Source organism: Lygodium microphyllum, chromosome 22 (assembly GCF_053477565.2).
Source record: "Lygodium microphyllum isolate KBCC chromosome 22, Lygodium_microphyllum_v1.1.10, whole genome shotgun sequence".
NCBI classification, from domain to species: Eukaryota; Viridiplantae; Streptophyta; class Polypodiopsida; order Schizaeales; family Lygodiaceae; genus Lygodium; species Lygodium microphyllum.
In genome coordinates, this window is record NC_141156.1 from 38,777,637 (window position 1) to 38,798,919 (window position 21,283).

General features: G+C 43.7%; 1 protein-coding gene across 3 annotated transcripts in view; it reads right to left on the reverse strand.

Annotated features, from left to right (window-relative positions):
- LOC148017045 (uncharacterized) overlaps positions 1-11,695 on the reverse strand; it is a 31,841-nt gene extending 20,146 nt beyond the window's left edge. Inside the window, exons 1-2 of one of the 3 annotated variants that reach the window (XM_087662618.1) lie at positions 11,166-11,695; positions 10,282-10,414 (exon numbers count right to left, since the gene is read on the reverse strand). The gene's annotated coding sequence lies outside the window, so the exon portion shown is untranslated. Of the gene's footprint in view, positions 1-10,276; positions 10,415-11,165 lie in introns of all 3 variants that reach the window. The other 2 variants (XM_087662617.1, XM_087662616.1) reach the window with 2 other exon arrangements.
- Between the last annotated feature and the right edge of the window lie 9,588 nt (positions 11,696-21,283).

Sequence of the window (21,283 nt, forward strand, 5' to 3'; positions counted from 1 at the left end):
ACCATGGATTCCCCGTGTGACATTAATGTGACATTAAGGTAAATCAAGGGAAACATGCACGAGGATGACAGTCCGGGGTCTTGGGCGCCCGAACGGGGTTTAGGAGAGCCTAGAACCAAAGAGAGTCCAAGAATAGTAGGACTCACTAAGGTTTGACGGCTGGCAATCGGATCACGATGGGTCTGGCCAGCAATAAAACTAGGCAAGGCTGGGAGGTGAAGGGATCGCTCGTGCTCATCTATTTTACTGCTTTTTCTCTGGCTTTATGGTCTTCTTCAGAGCCGTCTGACATTGGTATCAGAGCCGACGGATCTCGTTTTGTGGATCCATGAAGCTGTTCGACGAGAAGACAGAGCCAACGGGTCTCGTGAAGCTGTTCGTTTCCGGCGTCTGGTGACACGTCATATAAAATTTGACGTGACGTTTAATTTCACCACGTCACTCATCATTTGGCGGGGAAGCTATCTTCTATGTCTAACGTCGTATTCTGAATCGCGCGCCGAATCCTGGCTCAAGCCCGTCTTAAAGCGCATCAACGGACCACCTTGTTCCCTTTTCCGCAGGCTGGCCCTCCAGTTGCGTGAGACTGACGCTATTCTCTGGTCCTTCTGTGACCAGCCGACTGCACGCTATCTTTATTTGTCTGGTATTCCTCTCGCCAGCCCCAAGTGCACTTGCATAACAAGTACAAGCTGAGCAGAGAACAAGTTCAGGAAAGGTGCATTGATGGCCTGCGTGATCATTAAGAAGGGGGCTGAATACTAGTCGTTTCTGCAAAGAAGCTCCATTTCCTGCGTGACCAGTTTAGTTCGAAAGATAAAATTTGTTCCTTACTCTTCGGGTTTATTTACAAACCAGCAACAGTTGCCTGCCATTAAAACCAGGGAAGTACTTTATTTTGTATGCAAATTTCTTATCTTTGCTTTCCAATTCCAGTGTATTAATGGCAGAAAAAGGGAAAGAGAGAGTAATGGAAGGTTCTAGTTCTGGGGACCACCCTATGGTAGATCCCCGTGAACCAGAGATACAAGAAGAACAGTGGGAAGAATTTTTTGCTACACGAGAACAATTTGATGACCTTACTGCTCGTGTACAGGCTCAGGGGGTTCAAATGGAATTTTTAACTCAAACACTCACTGAAATAAAATCTCAATTAACTTTATTGTTAGAAAGAGATAAAAATAAGATAGAAACCTCGGATGTCCCATCTTCATCGAAAGATTTAGATGTGACTATGCGAGATCTTAAGGAACCCCACCACAAGTTGAGGGATAATCCAGTTCTAAAGAATATGAAACCCCCTCAGTTTCACAAGGAGGAAAAAGATAGAAATAAAAATACAATCTTTAATTTCCTCCAAAAATGGGAAGATTTGCATAAACTTAAAAATACTCCACCACATCTCCAAGCACTGGAGGCTAGTTTAACTTTGGGGCCCAAAGCATATAAATGGTGGCGAACTTTAAAGGAGGCAAATAACATACCTGAAACTTGGGCTCAATTTGAATCCGTCTTTTTACCTGAAAATGAAATGGAAAGAAATTGGGAAGATTGGGATTATGTCAGACAAAAGGGAAGACCCCTGCTGACATATATGGAGGAATATCGTGAGATAATCCTCAAATTGGAAGGAATAGATGAATTTCAAAAAACAAGAGGATTCATTAGGGGACTAGATAAAGCCTGTAAAAAGGAAGTAAAAAGTAGTTCACCTAAGACGCTGGAAGAGGCAATTAAATTTGCATTAATCAATGAAGATAGTATGCGTCCAGGTACACTCACTAGTCTCGCTGATACGGAGCCCAAGTCTAAGGAATTGGAAACCTCAAAATTTGTGGGCAAATTTAAAAGAAAAATGCAATTTTCTAAGGGTAAAAAACAACCTTTTGAAAAGAAACAATATGTGAGGCCAAAGTTAAGTCCTGATGACTTTGATAAGGCCAAAAAAGAAAAGTTGTGTTTCAATTGCCTATCCCCTAACCATGCTGCTTGGAATTGCCCTCAAAAGAAAAAGGGGGAAGACAAAGGAAAGGATAAGGACAAGGGCAAGGAAAAAGAAAAACAAATCCATGTAGTGCAGACCTTAGAATTAAAGGGGCATGAAAGGTTTCCCAATTTACACTTAGACCTTCCAAGTATCGGTTTCGAGGACGAAACCGATTCTTAAGGGGAAGGAAATGTGACATTAATGTGACATTAAGGTAAATCAAGGGAAACATGCACGAGGATGACCGTCCGGGGTCTTGGGCGCCCGAACGGGGTTTAGGGGAGCCTAGAACCAAAGAGAGTCCAAGAATAGTAGGACTCACTAAGGTTTGACGGCTGGCAATCGGATCACGATGGGTCTGGCCAGCAATAAAACTAGGCAAGGCTGGGAGGTGAAGGGATCGCTCGTGCTCATCTATTTTATTGCTTTTTCTCTGGCTTTATGGTCTTCTTCAGAGCCGTCTGACACCCCGCCTTTGGCTAGACCGCCAAAGTGTCCCCTCATGTGAGCTCAAGACTAGGAGCCAAGCCCGCTCTCTGTCAAATAAACAACCTATCATGAACTTGAATGTCAATCCTAGCTCCAGGATTTCAACCTGTCAGACTTCAATCGATGCGTCAAGGAAGTCCCTCTCTCGATCTTGTGCATTTGTATAGATATATAGATGAGGTGCAATTGCCCCATCTCACCACTCTCTCACTCTCCTCTAGCATTGGAGAGTCGTAAGGGATATCGTCATCACCACCACCAAAAAGCAGCTAAGGAGGGCCCATCAATCCCTTCCCACAATTTGAAGAAGCTTCTCCTTTCCATGCCTTAGACTTCTCCTTGATTGGAGGATCGGAGTCGGAGGAAAATGATAGCTCATCAGAGGAGTCCACATCCCGCTTTGTCTTCTTCTCCTCCTCCTTCCGGGAAGCACCTAACTCTTTGCAATCCTTCCATAAATGACATTTCATCCAACAGTGGTAACACTGGGTCTTCGACTTCTTCAAACCCCTCTCTGAAGCTGCAAGAGCCTCACTAGAATCTCCATGGAACTTATAATTAATGGATGTGCATGGAGGAGTCATCTGTAGAGGATTTAGAAGAGAAATAGAGAAAAGAAGGTATTTGGAGAGGAAACATCCAAACCACAAGCACAGACTGCAGAAAATGAGAGTTCACATGCAGTATTCACCAAAATCTAACCAAAGCAAGAAGAAATCTACTGCGAAAAGTCGAAAAATAAGCCATAAACTGCCTAAAATAGCAAAAACGACTTCATAATGTAGTCGCCTAGACATCAAGAGATGCACACACACCAAAACGCAGGCTCAAATTGTTAGCCTGCTCTTCTTCAGTCTCAGTCTGTCATCTCCTGGTTGTGAGCTCCTGTCAGAGTCTGACAGGAGACAGAGGAGCTCTGTCAGGACATTTTTGTTCAGCATGCAGTCCTGGTTTTGTTCCAGCCCAAACTGCGCTGTTTTTGCCCTGACTGCCCATTTTTCTGGGCAGTCGGCCAGATCTGGCTGGTCGGCCAAATCTGGCCAGGTCGGTCAGTTTGGCTGGTCGGCCAGTTTGCTGGCCTGGGGGCTATTTATATCAGCCCCCCCAGTCAGTCCAGCATTGCTCTCTGCAGGTACAGCACTGCTCCCTCCGTCTCCGTCTCCGGCATTGGTGCTGCCTCTGCTTCTAGTCTGTCCTGGTTCCCTCACTGACGCTCCGGGCTGCGTGCAGGGACTGTTCTGTCCATTCCAGTGTATTCAGCATTCATCTCAGTCAGTGCAGACTTTCTTCCTTCATTCTCTGCTTTCTCTCTCCTCTCCTCTGTGTTCGTGTTCTTCCGCTGCGCACTCTCACACAAATTGACACACAGGTAAGAGAGGTGCTAACACAAGCTGTACGGATGCTCACATCAGCAAAAATGCAAGAAAAACAAGACGTCTGGTTGGAGCAATAATCGCCTAATCAGCAATGGTCAAAACAATCTTAAAATCAGCAAAGAAAACACAACAAGAGGACAGAATCTGAAATCTGAAATCTGATACAATGTCAGAAGTGGAGCAACAATGGAAGCATAGATATATGTTGTAACAAACTACTGAAACACAAGAATAAAGAGAAAAGGAAAGCAAGAACGTAGAAGAACAAAATACAGATGAGAACTCAAATGTATGCTCAGGAAATGGAATCCATATATCCAACACGAGACAGTCACATACAACAGTAAATCACTAGCTGCATGGGCACCAACACTGGCTCCTCTCTCCACGGAGTCTCCACACATGTGATGGCAAATGAGTGTCTCAATGAGGAGGAGCAGCTTGAATATATAGGACAAAAATATGTCCTCAATATGATCAAGTCGGCCAGCAATAAATGCTAAATATGACCAAAATGAAGACCACAAAAAATGCCTAAAATATCCTAAATAATTTGCCCAGCCACTACACAGACAAACTCACACATGAGCTGACATATTCACTAACAAGTTGGGGCCTTGGATATTTCAACCATGACTTGGTGGCTACGCCTTCATATTCTTACCAACATGGAGACATGGAACTAGTGGCTTCCCTCCCAAGGTTGAGTTTCAGGCACCACTAGCATACCATGTCTACTGTTCTCCCTTATAAGTGTCCTATGAGAGTTGGGAGTGGATCGAAGCTCAACTGAGAGTGAAGTAGACACTATGGAGAGTGAAAGCACAACACCCAATGTAATAGATTGAAAGTGTAAGATGAAAGTACAAGGTACAACCCTTAAACCTTAGGGTTGTAAGAGGGTATTCACACCTGAAGTGTGCGCAACACGATAAGTGCCTGAAAATGTGTAACATAGGCACATAAAATAAAAAGAATAAATCTAGGGGAAAAAACCTCTCGTACGGAGAGTAAAAAGTGCCCCAGTGTCCTACTGAAGATCACCGATACTCCTCTGTGATCATAGGCATAAGTGAAACACAATAAACCCCCCTACAGTGAAGAGTGATCAAGGGTCATCCACCACCAACGGAGATCAAATTTAAAGCATTGCGGAATGCTTCAAATTTGTCACAAGGAAGAGCTTTGGTGAAGATGTCTACCACATTACTGGTGGTAGGACAATAGAAAAGGCTGATATCTCTGACAAGTAGCCTCTCTCTGACAAAGTGATAATGGATCTCAATGTGTTTCGTGCATGCATGAAACATTGGGTTCCGTGCCACTGCAATGGCACTCTAACTGTCAATGATGAACAAAGGAGTAGACTCCGTGACAAATACATCTAGATCAATTAGCAAGTGTCTAAGCCATACACATTCAACTGTGGTAGTGAAAGCTACCTTGTATTCAGCTTCACATGACGATGTGGCAACAGTGAACTGTTTCTTGCTAAGCCAAGATATGTAAGATGAGCCAAGAAAGAAACAATTGCCACTAGTGGAGTGACGAGAATCATAATCACCAACCTAGTTAGGATCACTGTGAGCATGTAAGTGCAATGGTCCCCCCTTGGCATAAAGCAATCCAAGAGTCCTAGTACCTTGTAAGTAATGAAAAACACACTTCACAACTTGCCACTGTGACATGAGTGGCTAATGCATATATCTCCTCAAGGCTGAAACTGCAAATTGTATGTCCGGCCTAATGCTGCATAGGTAGATAAGGCATCCAATTGTTGGAGCATATGTGTGTATATCAAACAAGTCACTGTCATCATGCAATGAAAGCTTCAGTCCAGATTCCATTGGTGTACAGACTGGCTTGCAATCCTTGAAGCCAAACTTCTCGAGAAGTTTACCAATGTATCTTGACTGTGATAAACCAATACCTCTAGCATCATGAATGGCCTGAATGCCCAAGTAATAGTGCAAAGACCCCAAATCTGACATCTCAAAAGTTTGCTACAAATTTTGTTTAAATGCTGAAATCTGATCAACGTGTGTCCCTATAAGCCAAAGGTCATCAACATATAGCCAAATGATCAGTATGGATCCCCCCTCTTTACATACGTAAAGAGTAAACTCTTATGAGTTGTTTATGAACCCTTGGCTGAGTAAAAGAGCATCAATCTTTACATACCAAGTTTGAGGAGCTTATTTCAAGCCATATAAAGCCTTTTTCAGCTTACAAACCAAGTATTTAGATCCCTCAAGTGCAAAACCAATGGGCTGTTGTACATATACTTCTTCATGAAGTTCCCCATGTAAAAATGCAGTCTTTATATGTAGAGCATGCACAGTTCATCCATAATGGGCAGCTAAAGCAACCATAGACCTAACAGTATTCATGCGGAAGGTAGGAGCAAATGTCTCCTCATAGTCAATGCCTTTCTTTTGTGCATAGCCCTTGGCTACAAGCCTCGCTTTATATTTATCAATGGATCCATCTCCATTCCTTTTCAGCTTGTAGACCCATTTTGTTCCAATGGCTTTCTTCCCAATAGGCAAAGACACTAAATCCCATGTTTGATTCTTAATGATGGAATCAAAACTCAGCTTGCATTGCTGCCATCCAATGCACACTATGTTGTGCATCCTCAAAACATTTAAGCTCCTCATCATCAACTGTATGCACACTATGTTGTGCATCCTCAAAACATTCAAGCTCCTCATCATCAACTGTATTTTCTGCCATAACAAACTCCATGGTATGTGCATTATCATGCATATAAGCTTGCCTTCTAGTACGACCAGCCATGGGAGCATCCAAATGACTATTTCTCTCTCCTCACCTGCATTTTTCTACTGGTTCCAACCTCTTACTACTAGCAACATCCTCCTTCCGCTCGCAGCTCACTTCTAGCCCTTTCACTGCCCTCCCACCCCTTGCGGCGGACATTGCGGTTCATGCTTCACACTGCCCTCACACCCCTTGAGGCGGACATTGCAGTTCATGGTTTGTGGCTAACCTCTTCTACCTCTTCCTTCTTTAGCAAGGCACAATGGCACCCATGGCTTCTTTACCGACAAATGACCAGACTGCTAGGTGCTCCTACTGTGGCATCATCGAACACACCACTGATGCTTGCCGACTTCAACCTTTGCTCCCCACCCCCCCAAAGTATATGCGTCTTCCACCAAGCACTCTTTGTGCCACCTCTCCTTTCTAGGCCACAGAGATCGCTCTACATCAGCTATCGGAGTATTGTGCTCAAGGCAATAAGACGCATCCGATGCGCACTAAGTCCTTTCAAGCACATGGAGGATTGATTGGCTCTATGACCTCTTGAAGATCATCACAACGCCAACCGGCAATCTTCTCCCACCTATTTTCAGATACAATGGTTACCATGGCCCGCAGTTCTACAGTCTGCTCCATCGAGAAACAGTGATTGTTTGATACTGTCTCCTCGTTAGTCCACTCCTTCAAGAGACAGTGGTTACTCGACTCCTTCCTCTTCTTTGGCTTCCCAGTCCGCTCCATTGAGAAGCAGCGATTGTTGTCCACTCATTGCTCAGTTTAAGCCCCACCCTTCACCCTCACCTACTCACGTTCGAGAGACCACCTCTGGGAATTCTTCACCACCCCAAATACCTTCCTTGGCACGACGGGTGGCACTTCCTTCATCCTCAGACATTTCAGAGTCCATGATCCATGAGCTTTTGGATTCCCTACTACCTCAAAGGGGGATTCAGAGGGGCTGATCTTTCTTTGCCCCCCGAGGGGGCATCTACATCTACTGCAACTTCAGAGGGGGCTCCTATTCCTCCAATTTCAAAGGGATCCCCACCCACTGCTCCATCCTTCGCATACCTGCGCGAAGGCCTTTTACCTTCTTCTACCCTTGGATAGGGTGGCTTTCTTCCAACAGTCATCTCACCTATTGATGCCCAGGATCTCAAGGATCTACCTAGATCAGGGTCTTGGAGGTTTAGTCGCAACTTAGTGACAAGGCCTTCGTATTCCTTCTTGCATGGATACACGAAGCTAGTGGCTTCTCTCCCGAGGTTGAGTTTCGGGTTCTCCAATTCACTCTATCTATTGTTCTTTACTACAAGTTACCTGTCACGGGAAAATCTTGGATCTTAGGGATCCTCTACATCTTCTTCCTTCCCTTCTTCTTACTTTGGTCACTTGGTCAGCATGGAGCCAACTCCCGAGATCGAGTATGAGCATATCCTTATGGTTCTCAACACCACACAAAGTCCGGCATTCCTATGCATTGCACGTTTTCATTGTCTTTGTACTAGGGACGCTTGGGCAAGTGAACAATTTCCCCACAAGGGACACTGTCCAAGTGACACTTGTTGCATGAGCATTCTTCAGCATGTAGCATTGCATCTCCACCTCACTCCTCTTGTTCTCCTTTTTGGGCCTGAGAGGGGATGTTGAGAAATGCTTCACCCACAGTTTGCATTTTTGCGTTTAGGGTTTGCAGTTAGGGTTTGCAGCCCCAAAAAGGGGTGCCATCCTAGACTGACTATGGCTATTTATAGGCCACTCTCTCATTCATTCCTTTACGGCTGATTCATTCAGTCCGTCACCTCCTCTCCAACCTCTCCACTACCCTCACACCCCTTCAGGAGGACATTGTGGTTCGTGGTTTGTGGCTGTCGTCATCATCTTCCTTATGCTACAGCACCCTTGTTCCCTTGTATCACATTCACTCCATGATTCAGAACTTCATCAACCATTCATCAGAGTTTCTTCTCTCTTCTCTTCTCTTCTCCATGTTTGCCGAGTTCACTCCGTGATCCTCCCCGCAAACCCTACTGTCTCGCTGGTACGTCATCTTTTGACAAAGATCTCAATCTCTGTCAGCCCTGAGGGCAGTCTCCACAGTCTGCAGCCTAAAAACTGGGAGCACAATTGACAAAGACTGCAAAAACCAGGGCCAATAAATAGGCCAGCAAAAATACCCAGAAATACCAGGTTAGCTGCATTAAATGCAGCCGATTGGACACAAAACTGTCTGACCAGTCTGTCCGACTGCCACATCAGCGGCTACATGTCGCCTGCCACGTCAGCTGCCACATCACCTGCCTGATGCTGCCACATGTTGCCTGCTGCTCCTGCCAGCCTGTCCAAGTAATGTCCAGCTCTAACAACTCTAACACCAATTCTAAGGGCGCCAACAGCTTTGAAAGGGGACTAAAACCCAGAATAGCTAACAAGCCCTCCTCTTCTACCTTTGCCTTTCACTAAAGCAGAGAATAAAACATGCTGCCCCTGTCCTGTCACACATGTGCACTCTGCTATCACCTATCTCCAAGCTAATCCCAAAACCCACAAAATGCACACAACAGCAATCACCCTAGCTAGAATGAGCCATCCTCAACCTCAGCCAACCCCCAATCAAACTAGCTTGGATGGCAAGTTCTCTCCTTTTTCCACGTGGCACACAATCTAATGCAGTCTCAGCCTCTAGACTGTAACTTCTAGCAATAAATTAATTGTGGAACCTGCCCACAAATTGGCCACCGCCCATCCACATTTGTCATGCTTGAAAGTTACTCTAACTTTCATTAACCTTAGTCTAAACATTAAATGTTTAAATTTTCTTAGCCCAAATGACACCACACATCATTTCTAAGGGTCAATTTAATGCCTAAGACCAAGATTGTCACTAGGCACCCACAAACAACATAACTTGTCACAACTCTTGCCAATGTCCCCCTTTACTTGACTTTGATTTTGGATTGTCCACATGCCCAAATTAACTTACACTTCACATGTGCACCTCACACATGCACAACTTAATTATGCCAAAGCAAAGCAATAAACATATACATCCCCATGAGAACTTTGGTCTTTGTACCATAATAATGAACTTGCTTAGGCAGCCCACAACAATACTTTTCTATTTGTTATTCCATAGTAACTTGATTGTAAGAACTAGCAAGTAGCAAAGCTTCTATATTCTAGGCGGTCTTCACTTCCACCTCACAAGTAAGCTTTCATCTTGTTTTGTATTCCACCACAAGTCTCAAACTTTACTAATTGTCCTCCCTCTTTATAGCCTATACTTTTCCCTGAAATTATCAATTAGTCTTTGTGTAAGTGTTCAAGGAATAGTTTGATTACTCTCCTTTGAACAATCAAGTTGAGGATGAGAGTCCTAGAGATCATGATCATGATTAAGGGTACAATGAACAATAGCACAGAGGATGTAATTTTTGAACGCCTGCATGATAAGAGTGCATATAGATTTGTTTCCAATGTAAGATTCAAGGTAGACAGCAGTAGATACAGCTTGTTGGCCATCATTTCACTGTCTAGCCTTGAAGTTAGGCATTCAGCTTAATCAACAACATAGCTCCCAGTTCTGCATGAAATGTGGACACTAAGGCCATAGCTTTCATCAAAATTAACTGATGTACACTTAGCTTGAGCATTTTCCAATCGTGTATGGTTCGCCACAGTATATCTGGGTCCTGACATCAAACAATGTATCTGATCATCGGACCATAACAGCAGGGTCCAATAAAATTGTATATAGGCATGAATAGGTCAATCATCCCTGCAGTGCATTGTTCTTATATCAAAAACAGACAACAAAGACATATACAATATATTGTAAAGCTTCCCAACCAACTAAACTTGAGACTTAAAACATGAGACCTGCAAGTTGCACACACTAATGAATCTCCTAAAAGTATTTTGTAGCAAGTCCGATAATACACAAAGTCAGAAAGCAAAGATCAGCAATAAAAGTTGACAAACAAAAAAGTTAAGAGAAGAGGATACTAAACATGTATTATTGTGCAAATTGTGCAAAAAGGTACAACTTAAACTATAGAGAAGCTAAATGATAATCCGCACAAGTTTCAAGCTACTGTATGTGTGGAGAGTGCCGTCTTCATGGAACCTCTTTCTCTAAAACGGGAGTTCCATCAGTCAAGACTTCAAAATGGTAATAGTCTACAAAGTCCGTGGTTGTATATGGATCGCCTAAAAGTTAGACCAACATTGAAGCCTGCATAGGAAGCTTCTGTTGGCTGTTATGAGAGAATCTATGTTTCTGTCCTCAGAGAGCTTCTGCTGACTGTTGTAAGGCAATCTACACCACTAGCCTGTCTCAGAAACCTTTCACCCGGATCATATTTGTTGCTATCAGGCAATCTATACCAGTAATCTGTCTCAGGAACCTTTCAACGTCAAACGCAATCTTTGACACTGATAGGCAGGCGATCTATCCTCGTCCTGCACTGTTACGCACAAGCAGGAGAAAAGATAGTGGTACAAAGAAGAAGACGGATAACCGGACGCACCTTAGATTTCCAATCAAGCAGCTACTCGCTTTGAGACTTGATACGAGGAAAAAAGTCGTGTATCAGCAGCTCCCGAAATGAGGCATGGGAGGACCCGATCAAAAACCTACCAGCCTCGAAAACTGCGATCAGAGATCGTCTAAATGGTGGCTATGAGCTTGTTAGGCCGTGAATGGGAGTCATGCCTCAGCACCTCACATCGGACGGCCTCATCGCCATAGCCGCGAGATCGCAAGCTTGATCGGCACGCCTCCTTGGAGGCTTCTGCATATGGCGCTTTCCGTCTTTCACGGCAAAGCCTTTGTGATTCAATGGATCGCTGTCGTCTTCTATGTGTCTGCTTCGCCTCTGACTGTAGGCTGACGGTACTCGGAGGAGCACTAATTGTTAAGCAGTACTCTCGGTGCAAATCCTAGATGGATCATGGCGCGTGGACAATCAAAAGTCGTAATAGCTACAATCAGTGTATTGAATTGCGATTCGCGAGACTACAAGTTACAACACGCGTGTTAACTCTGACGACCATCTACAGATCCTTCTGGAAGACACCCATGCAAATGGACTTTTTGTTTTTTAATAAATGCAGACTTACTAGACTTTATGCTTGAAGCCCACTTAATACGACTAGACCGTTCTGCGCGCACAGCAAGCCAAATTACCGTGAGGCTCGCTCAATAATCCATTTTCCCTCTTTCTCTTCTTTTTTTCCCCTCTCCATTTCTAAATTGTTTCGTTTCTCCCTCTCTCTCTCCCTCTCCTTGTGCCCCACTCCCCTTCTCCCTCCCCCCCTCCCGAATTCTTTATATTTAGATATTTTTCCCCTCGATCTCTCTCCCCCACCCCAATTCTCTCTATAAATCTTATTTCTCTCCCCTCTCTCCCTCTGCCTTTTGTTTTACTCTATTCTCTCTCATCTTCTCTCTCTCTCTCTCTCTCATCAAACTTAAAACTAAAAACAGCTTATAAAATTTGCAACATAGAAAGCCAGAAATCCAAACAATCTCTTCCATGCATTGTGCTTATAAACATTCACCCTTACACAAAGGCAAAAAATCACATGCTTACTTTGCACGATACTTAGAAATAGCAATGTTATACTAAAAAATGGATCACCATTGAAGCAAAGACCAAGCACTGCAAACAAAAGGACTTTCTCTAAGCGCGAATCGTTTTCATCTCCAAGCAAGGCATTCATAAGTTAAGTAGAGCCCTATGCCATTATCGTTGGCCTTTTCTACCGATCATGCCATGGAGGGAAGATATAAGACATCCTACTTTCCATTCGCAAGCCACAAAGATCAAGTTTAATATATCCTATCTTCTATCCACACACACCCGACTGTTTCCAAGCATCACATGTAAATGGCCAATGCCAACAAAAAAGGTATTGCTTTAGAGTTTCCTAACAAAAACGAAGCTTCCTTCTCTTTGAGGAATCATTGGCCAAATTGCCATCCTCAAGCAAAACATGCGAAGGCGGAGGAAAGGTTGATTTCACAACTTTTGCTTGTGATCGCATAGGGAATGCGATGGTCCTATCTCTCTTTGTAGCACCTACATTTGAACAAAATCTTAACATAAGCATGTGGAATAACTAACAAAGGCCATATTATTTCCAAAATAATAATACATGGCTGAACACTTGTGAACCATTCAATAAGTACCGATAAATGTTGATGCAATGTAACAAAACAACCCAAATACGTGAATCCAATGCATCGGTATCTTATTAGTATGACAACGTCGAAATCTCTTCCCCTGGTCAACCTCATACATATGCAAACATTGCGTGTATCCACAATGTACAACTTTATTAAAAACTGTAAGCTTAATATCTATGTTTACAACATCATATAAACGCTTAACAACTCTTGCAAGTGTCCTTCTTATAACATCATTGCTCGTTACCGCATGCAAAGTACATTGTCCCTCCTTTTGATAGTGAGAAGCCGAGTAATAGCCCCACTCTAGGGTAGGCATCTACAAAAGTCAAATAAATATCAAAACGTGAAAAATAATCTACTTTCAAAAGAGTATATGCTAACCAGCATGAAAAGCAATTCATACATATGGCAAACCAATGACCCTACACAGTCAACAATAGCAACACGCATCACTGCACCTTTTGAAGTACATCCTTGTTCGCAATGTTTGTGGTCATGTCCCCATCCTTGTCACCCAATAGGACTTTCACACCATGCAAAGATCTCACCCTTGAAAATGCAACATACAATTGACTATGCGTAAATACTAAGACTTTTAAATAAAGCCCAACAATGGATAGAGTTTGCCCCCTACGACTTGTTGATTGTTATAGCGAATGCCAATCGGATGAGAAATTGCCTCAGTTTCATAGTAAATGGTAGTTGTGTAGCATTGGAAATAAAAGTAATCCTAGGAATAAAAACTCTTTTACCCACATTTGCCCCCATTATTATCTTAGCATGTATCACCTTTCTATTGAAGGCCTTATAGATCAACCATGTGAAAGGTGAGAAGGATCGAAGCTTGTACTCGAGAGCTATGGTGGGAGAGCAAGAGCAAGAAATAGAGAGACAAGAAATGGGAACTCTAACAGTCACAATGTGTGATCGAGCATTCCTTTATTCAAACTGTCACTAAAAGAATAAAGAATAAAGTGATGATCGGGCGCCCGCCACCTGCAGTGTGCAGTGGCGGTGACTGTCAGTGTAGTAATACACGAGCGGCTAGGCGGAGGCGCCTCTATCCCCAATAACCTCCCACTTGAAGGCGAATCTGCCCTAGTGAGGAGTGAAAAGAAAAAGAAAAAAGACAGTACAACATGTACACGTGTACAACAGGATGAGGAAAGACGTCATCTCATCCCACGCCCATCAACCTTCTAAGGAAGGCAAAGCGCTCTGTAGAGAGGTTTTTCGTGAGCAGATCTGCAAGATTCTAGTCAGTTGAGATCTTGACAAGGTCAATAGACTTATCCTCAACGACCCCACGTATGAAGTGATACCTCACCTCAATGTGTTTCGTCTTCACATGGAAGACCGGATTCTTGGTTGGATTCTTGGCTAACTGAATAGCACTCATAGAATCTGAATGCAGTGTAGGGATGGCATTAATACCAAGGTCAACAACCAAACGACCCAACCAAATGGCCTCCTTGCAAGCCTCAGTGGCTGCAACATACTCGACCTCTGTAGTAGAAAGGGCCATACATTTCTGCACCCTAGACATCCAAGAAACAGCACCTCCAGCATAGGTGAAGACATAGTCGGAAGTGGACTTCCTAATATCTGCATGCCCTGCATAATTAGAGTCAGTGTACCCCACGACTCCTGTATCCTGGATGCCATAGCATATGCACATATCTGTAGTGCCCTTCAGGTACCTCATGATACCCTTTACGGCATCCCAATGCTTCTTGCCAGGTGTAGCCATATACGTGCCACAACACCAACTGCAAAGGCAATATCTGGACGAGTGGCTATCATGGCATACATAAGACTACCCACTACGGATGCAGAGGGAATCTTGGCCATCTTGGCCCTTAACTCATCTGTTTGCGGGCAATCAGCCTGTGATACCTTCACATAAGAAGGCAATGGACAGCCAATAGGCTTTACGTCCTGCATGCGGAAGCGCTCAAGGACTTTATGAATGTACTCCCTCTATGACAAGTAGAGGAGTCCTTGATGCCTGTTGCATCTAATACGCATACCAAGTATGTGAGAGGCATGTCCCAGATCTTTCATCTCAAAGCTCTTCTTGAGCTGAGCCTTAAGAGCATCTAGCTCATCATGAGCTTTTCCTACTACTATCAGCATATCATCCACATAGAGTACCAAAATCAATAAATAACCATCACAGGCTTTCTTCCTGTAAAGACAGGAATCCATAGCACTCCTGCTATAGCCCTGTGACTACATAAAGGCATCAAACTTATGATACCACTCTCTAGGTGCTTGCTTCAAGCCATAAAGGCTTTTCTTCAATTTACACACTAGGTGCTCCCTGCCAGGTTCTGCAAAGCCCTTAGGTTGCTCCATATAAATCTCATCATGCAAGTCCCCATGTAAGAAAGCTGTCTTGACATCCATCTGGCATAAATCCAAGTCAAGCTGAGCAACTAAAGCCAAGACTAAGCGCAGGGTGGTCATCTTAACCACAGGAGAAAAGACCTCATCAAAGTCCACACCATGCTCCTGCTTAAAACCCTTTGCTACCAATCTAGCCTTGTATGTTGACTTGGGGTGTCCATGGGAACTTTTCAACTTGTACACCCACTTGCATGGCAAAGCCTTCTTGCTCTCAGGCAAGGAAACCAAATCCCAAGTCTCATTCTTATGCAAGGAATCTATCTCAGACTGCATAACCCTCTCCCAGGAGTGACTGTCACCCCTGCGCATAGCCTCATCATAGGTGAAAGGCTTTCCTGCATTTGTAACCAAGACGTAATGCATTGAGGGCTGAAATCTATCAAGTGGACGTCTGTCTCTAGTAGACCGTCTCACGGCAAGCTCTACTACCTGCCCAGCTACCTGTCCAACACCCTGACCATGAGCATCTGCTACAACTGTAGGCTGTCCAACTGGCTGTGCATGAGCTCTCGACTCCTCCTGAAATATGACCCTGCGGATCTCAACAACTCTCTCTGGCTACCTATGCATCTTGTCTTCATGGAAGACTACATCATGACTGCAGATGACTTTCCGCGTCTGCAGATCCCAGAGATGGTAACCCATCTCGCCTGCATCCCCATAACCAATGAAAATGCATTTGACACTCTTAGGATCTAGCTTACTTCTCTTGTGCTTGGGCACATGGCAAAATGCCTCACATCCAAAGACACAAAGATGCGCATAAGAGGGAGGTTTTCCAGTCAATACCTCCTCTGCAACCTGAAAATCCAAACCACTAGAAGGTGATCTGTTTATGACATGCACAGCTGTACTAACTGCCTCAGCCCAAGAGCTCTGTGGTAGGCATGCATGGCTAAGCATACTGCGTACACGCTCCTGGATGGTTCTATTCATCCGCTCAGCCAAACCATTCTGGGGGGTGTAGGGGGTGGTCAACTGACGCTTGATACCCCTCTCATCACATAACTGCTCAAAAGCACGTGAGACATACTCACCCCCATTATCTGTCCTTAGGCATTTCAGCCTAAACCCAAACTGGTTCTCAACCAATGCAAGCCATCTCTGAAATACAACCAAGACATCGGATTTCGGCTTAATGGGATAAGCCCAAACTTTCCGTGAAAAATCATCTATGAAAGTAACAAATACTTTGCACCACCCATAGACTGACAAGGCATAGACATCCGAATGTACCAATGCTAAGGGATCACTCATGCGTGGCCTACCAGACTTCTTATGCGTAGACCTAGTCTACTTGCCATAAAGACAATGCTCACATGAATCAAAACATGCATAATCAAGGGGCGGTAAGTACTGCAAACCAGAAAGCATTTTCATTCCCTTCAAAGATATATGGCCCAAATGGACATGCCAAAGAGATACATGTGGGATAGAACCCACATACAAAACATGATCAAGGGAAGAAGTGGATACAATCAAGGGATAGAGGCTGCCAGCCTTGGCACCTCTCACAATCACAAGTCCATGCAGAGTCTCCAAAAGATACATGATAACCTGCATCATCAAGCTGTCCAGCTGACATGAGACTGCGTGTCAAAGCAGGTACATGACGTATATCCTGCATAACAAAACTGCTGCCAGAAGGAAACTGCAGCCTAACATCACCAATGCCCACAATATCAAGAGAGTTATCATCACCCAAGCGCACAGAACCCAAAACAGTATGATATGAATGAAACTACTCTCAGCAAGGTGTCACATGAAAGGATGCACCTGAGTCCAAGAGCTAACACTGTGCATACAAGGAGTGTATCTCTGTCATCTGTGAAGCACTAGAAGAAGTTGCAAGGATATAATCATCATCATTAACATCCTCAGGCTGCATAACATTGATCTCTTTAATTTTAATACTAGACTTTGCAAGCACTATGCTGCGATCAGAAGATTTATCCTGCACTTTGTCTTTCCCCTTATCTTTGCGCCTTTCATTGCACAGTTCATGGCATTGTGGCCTAATATGGCCCTTTTTCCCACAATGGTGACAAGTAACATCTACAGTCCTACCACGGGATTTGCTACGTGACTTCCCACGAGACTTGGACCGAGATTTCTGAGAATCCCATCCACGGCCACTACCACTGCCATGCTTTCCATATCCATCATTCCTGCCTCTAATTGTCATAGCGTGCGACACACGAGAGGCATCCAAATTCTTATGTCTAACCTCTTACTGCAGAAGAGCACTCTCAACATCAGATAATTTCAAGGTAGCAGCAGAGGCACATAATGTAGTGTGAAATACATCCCATGACTCATTAAGAGTACCCAACAAGAAAAGAGGAGTGACATCCTTTGCAAAAGTGATGTCCTGCGAAGTCAAGTTCTTGAGTATAGCATGGAACTGGCTCAAGTGAGTAGACATGGTCACATTTTCCTTCATGCGCAGATCCATAAGCTGCTTCAACCAATACATCTGACTCGCTGGACTTTTCTTGTCATAGAGATTCTTGATTTTATCCCACAACTGCCATGCACTCTGTTCTTCCTCAAATACATTGTAATGAACCTATTCTGTGAGAGATAATACAATAGTGGACTTGCATAACTCATCAAGCTCAAACCATTCCTCATCTGGCATACTTGCAGGCGGCTGCCCACTGAACCTCAATGGTTTGATCTGCGATTTTTGCACCAACACCTGCCAAATCTGGCTCTTCCAATAAAAGTAATTCGTACTATCAAGCTTAGTGATGTTGAAAATAGCATGATTAGTGGACGAACTCGCCATAATCCAGGTTGGAAGACTGCAGACAGTTCAAAATTGCTTGCTATTTACTGCAGAAAATGACAAAAAAATCACCAAAATCGAGAGAAAATGGCAAGAAAAGTGTAAACAAAGTCGCTGCCCACCAAGTACTAGTGAAAGTACATCATTTCAGAATATTTCAGCATGAAAAATCCATGTTAGTCCGGAGTTATATGCTTGCTGTAATAAATGATAGCAAGGTATTGTGAGAGTCAATTGCTAACCAAATCACTACACCAAGTCAATAAATGATAGCCAAGACATGACTAGCCATAAACTGGCATAAATCAGCACCAAACAGTCATCAAGACCCTGAGCAAACACCCAAACATGTCACCAAAGCATCCGTTAGTGAGTAGGCATACCCCTTGGACAATAGGGCAAAATATACATAACACTGGCAAGACCTGACACCAATAGGTGTATGCTCACAAGAGTGCAAAGCCCAAGCTCAGGTCAAAAGCAACTCCAAGATATCAGTGCATGAACCATGCAACATTTAAGTGTAAGAGATCCCAAAGTCTCAAGTATCTACACAATACTCAAATAGCATAAACCTCCTGCTCAATGTCGGTCAAACATACAAGATGCTCCCACTAGCACAAAAGGAGAATAAACGAGCTCAATAGCTCAATCAAAACTAAGTCAAAGTACCAAAGACAGGTAACCAAGACAATGCCTCAATAGCATCCCAAGAGCATGACGGCTACAAAGCAATTGTAGGTAGCATCCATGAGCAAGACATACATCCCAATAAATATCTCTGACAACCAAAATGACATCCAATACAAAATTTCGAAATAGCAAATGAGAATCCAAGCCAAGTCTTCAGAGAGCACTAAAGCTCAATAGGTACATGGTACACTGTGCCAAGACAAATGCATCAAGCCATAGGCGTCGGGTAAGAATGTACCCAAGGAGCATATAATTGTCAAAGCACTGACCACTGTCAAGCATAGACCAATGTCAATAAGTGTGGGTTGAAATAAGCTCAAGCTTCCAAAAGCATCCGAATCCAATGATGAGCTTGAAGTTGTCCCTCAATGATCAATACATCATAGCATAACCCAAGACATACACCCGGAACCAATAGGCATATGTCAAAGCATGAAAGATAGCTTCAACCCAAGAGTATTCAACATGCATTTACTGTTATAAACTGATTATTTCCAGCCCTACAATCATGCCAAAATCATAGCATTACATGTAGCTTCAATCCCCAAGTCAATCGGGATGCAACAGGCATCAAACCGGTTATGTAGTCATAAACTGTGAATGTAGCACTAGCATCAAATGTCTGTGGACTGTTTATAACAGTCCTGAAACATTATTTTCAGCCACCACCAACCAATGCCTAATCTCAAAGGATCAGTGCCAAGTATGAATACATGTGCAAGAAGCCCGAAATGGAGCCTGAACAAGTGATCAATGCCAAGCTAGAGCTGGAGCTGAAGTGGCTGATTGTGTGGCTGCCCAAAAAATAGGCACAAATCTGTGTGGAGTTGTTGCTGGTCCTGTTGGTCCACGTGGCAACTCTAGAGTGGTTGAAGGGCTCAAACATGAGCCAAGGGGGCCTGGGAACAAGCCTTTAGCAGCCCACAATCGGGGGCAAAGAGATGTGAAGGTTGGAAGCTTCAATGGTGGTTGCCCTGTTTACCTAGACATGTGGACTGAAGTAAAACTTTAAAATAATGAAGCAATACCTCAATGTCAGTGCCCTGATGGTGCCTCAATAGGCCGGGAAGAAGCTTGGGAAGCCAGGGAGTGACGGGAGCTCAAGAGAATGAGCTATGGCTGTCGGGAAGGAGACCCAATGCAAGTGGGGAGTCAATAGGAAGCTGAGAATGCCATGAGCTAAGCTCAAGAGTCGGGAAGTTGTGCTCTGATACCAGTCGAAAGGTGAGAAGAATCGAAGCGTGCACTCGAGAGCTATAGCGGGAGAGCAAGAGCAAGAAAGAGAGAGACAAGAAATGGGAACTCCAATAGTCACAATGTGTGACCGGGCCTTCCTTTATTCAATCTGTCACTAAAAGAATAAAGAATAAAGTGACGGTGACGGGCACCCGCCACCTGCAATGTGTAATGGCGGTGACTGTCAGTGTAGTAATACACAGGCGGCTAGGCGGAGGCGCCTTTACCACCAACACCGTGTACCATTACACAAACCCCTTCCTAAGTTTGGTTTTCTAAGAAGAATAACATGTGCATTTACCTTTAGCAATAATAAATGAGGAGGAAATATACCTCCAAGATCCAATATGTTTAAATACTCAATGAAGAACAAAAATGAGTCATTTGTCACTGCAGTCGAGTATGCATTGTAATATTGCCTAACCTCCCTTGGCATCAAATGTAATGCATGCTCATTGAAATTAGCCACCATTGCATTCCGCAACGCAAGTATAGCTCACTCACTGAAATACGTTGTATAGTCGCCCACACTTGATACGTCACTGTAGACACACTACCAACAATCAAGGTTTCAATAAAGTGTCCATTTAACACCATGCCAGGTGGAACACACAACTTATCACAGTTTTTAATAATATCTACCCCATCTCCTATCCCTTGAATCCAACAAATGAACCCATTGTCCACCAAATTACAAGCCCACTGACACCCACATATTCCCAAATAGCCTTAACACCCTCATATAATGCCACAAATCAGAGAAAAACAGTGCATCATTAACAATATCGTCATGTGTTCCCTTCACCATAATTTGCAAGACCTGCCTAAAATCCCCTCCAAACAAAACAACCTTTCCACCAAATGGTGTATCATAGCTCATAACATCTTTCAAAGTTCTATCAACTACTTCAAAGGCATATCGATGCCATAGGCCCCTTATCCCACAAAACAAGGGTTGACTGTCTCAACAACTGAGCAAGGTCATTTTGAACAAGAATGTTGCAGGTGGACCGACTATTTATGTCCACTAGGATTTTAAATCATGAGTGAGTTGTACGACCACTCGTCACAAGAGCAAGCAACAATGTCACACAACGCTGCACCCAACACTACATGACCACCACTATGCACCTTTGCAAGCAAGCACTTATATAAGAAAATATTTCAAGATCCATCGACGCCATCCATAAAGAATATACCCCCAATATTTGCATCAACAACATCCATAACTGCACCAAAGCCCTGTCCATCATTCATAACTGCACCGAAGGGGATTCTCTATCCATCATTCATAACTGCACCGAAGGTGATTCTCTGTCCAATAT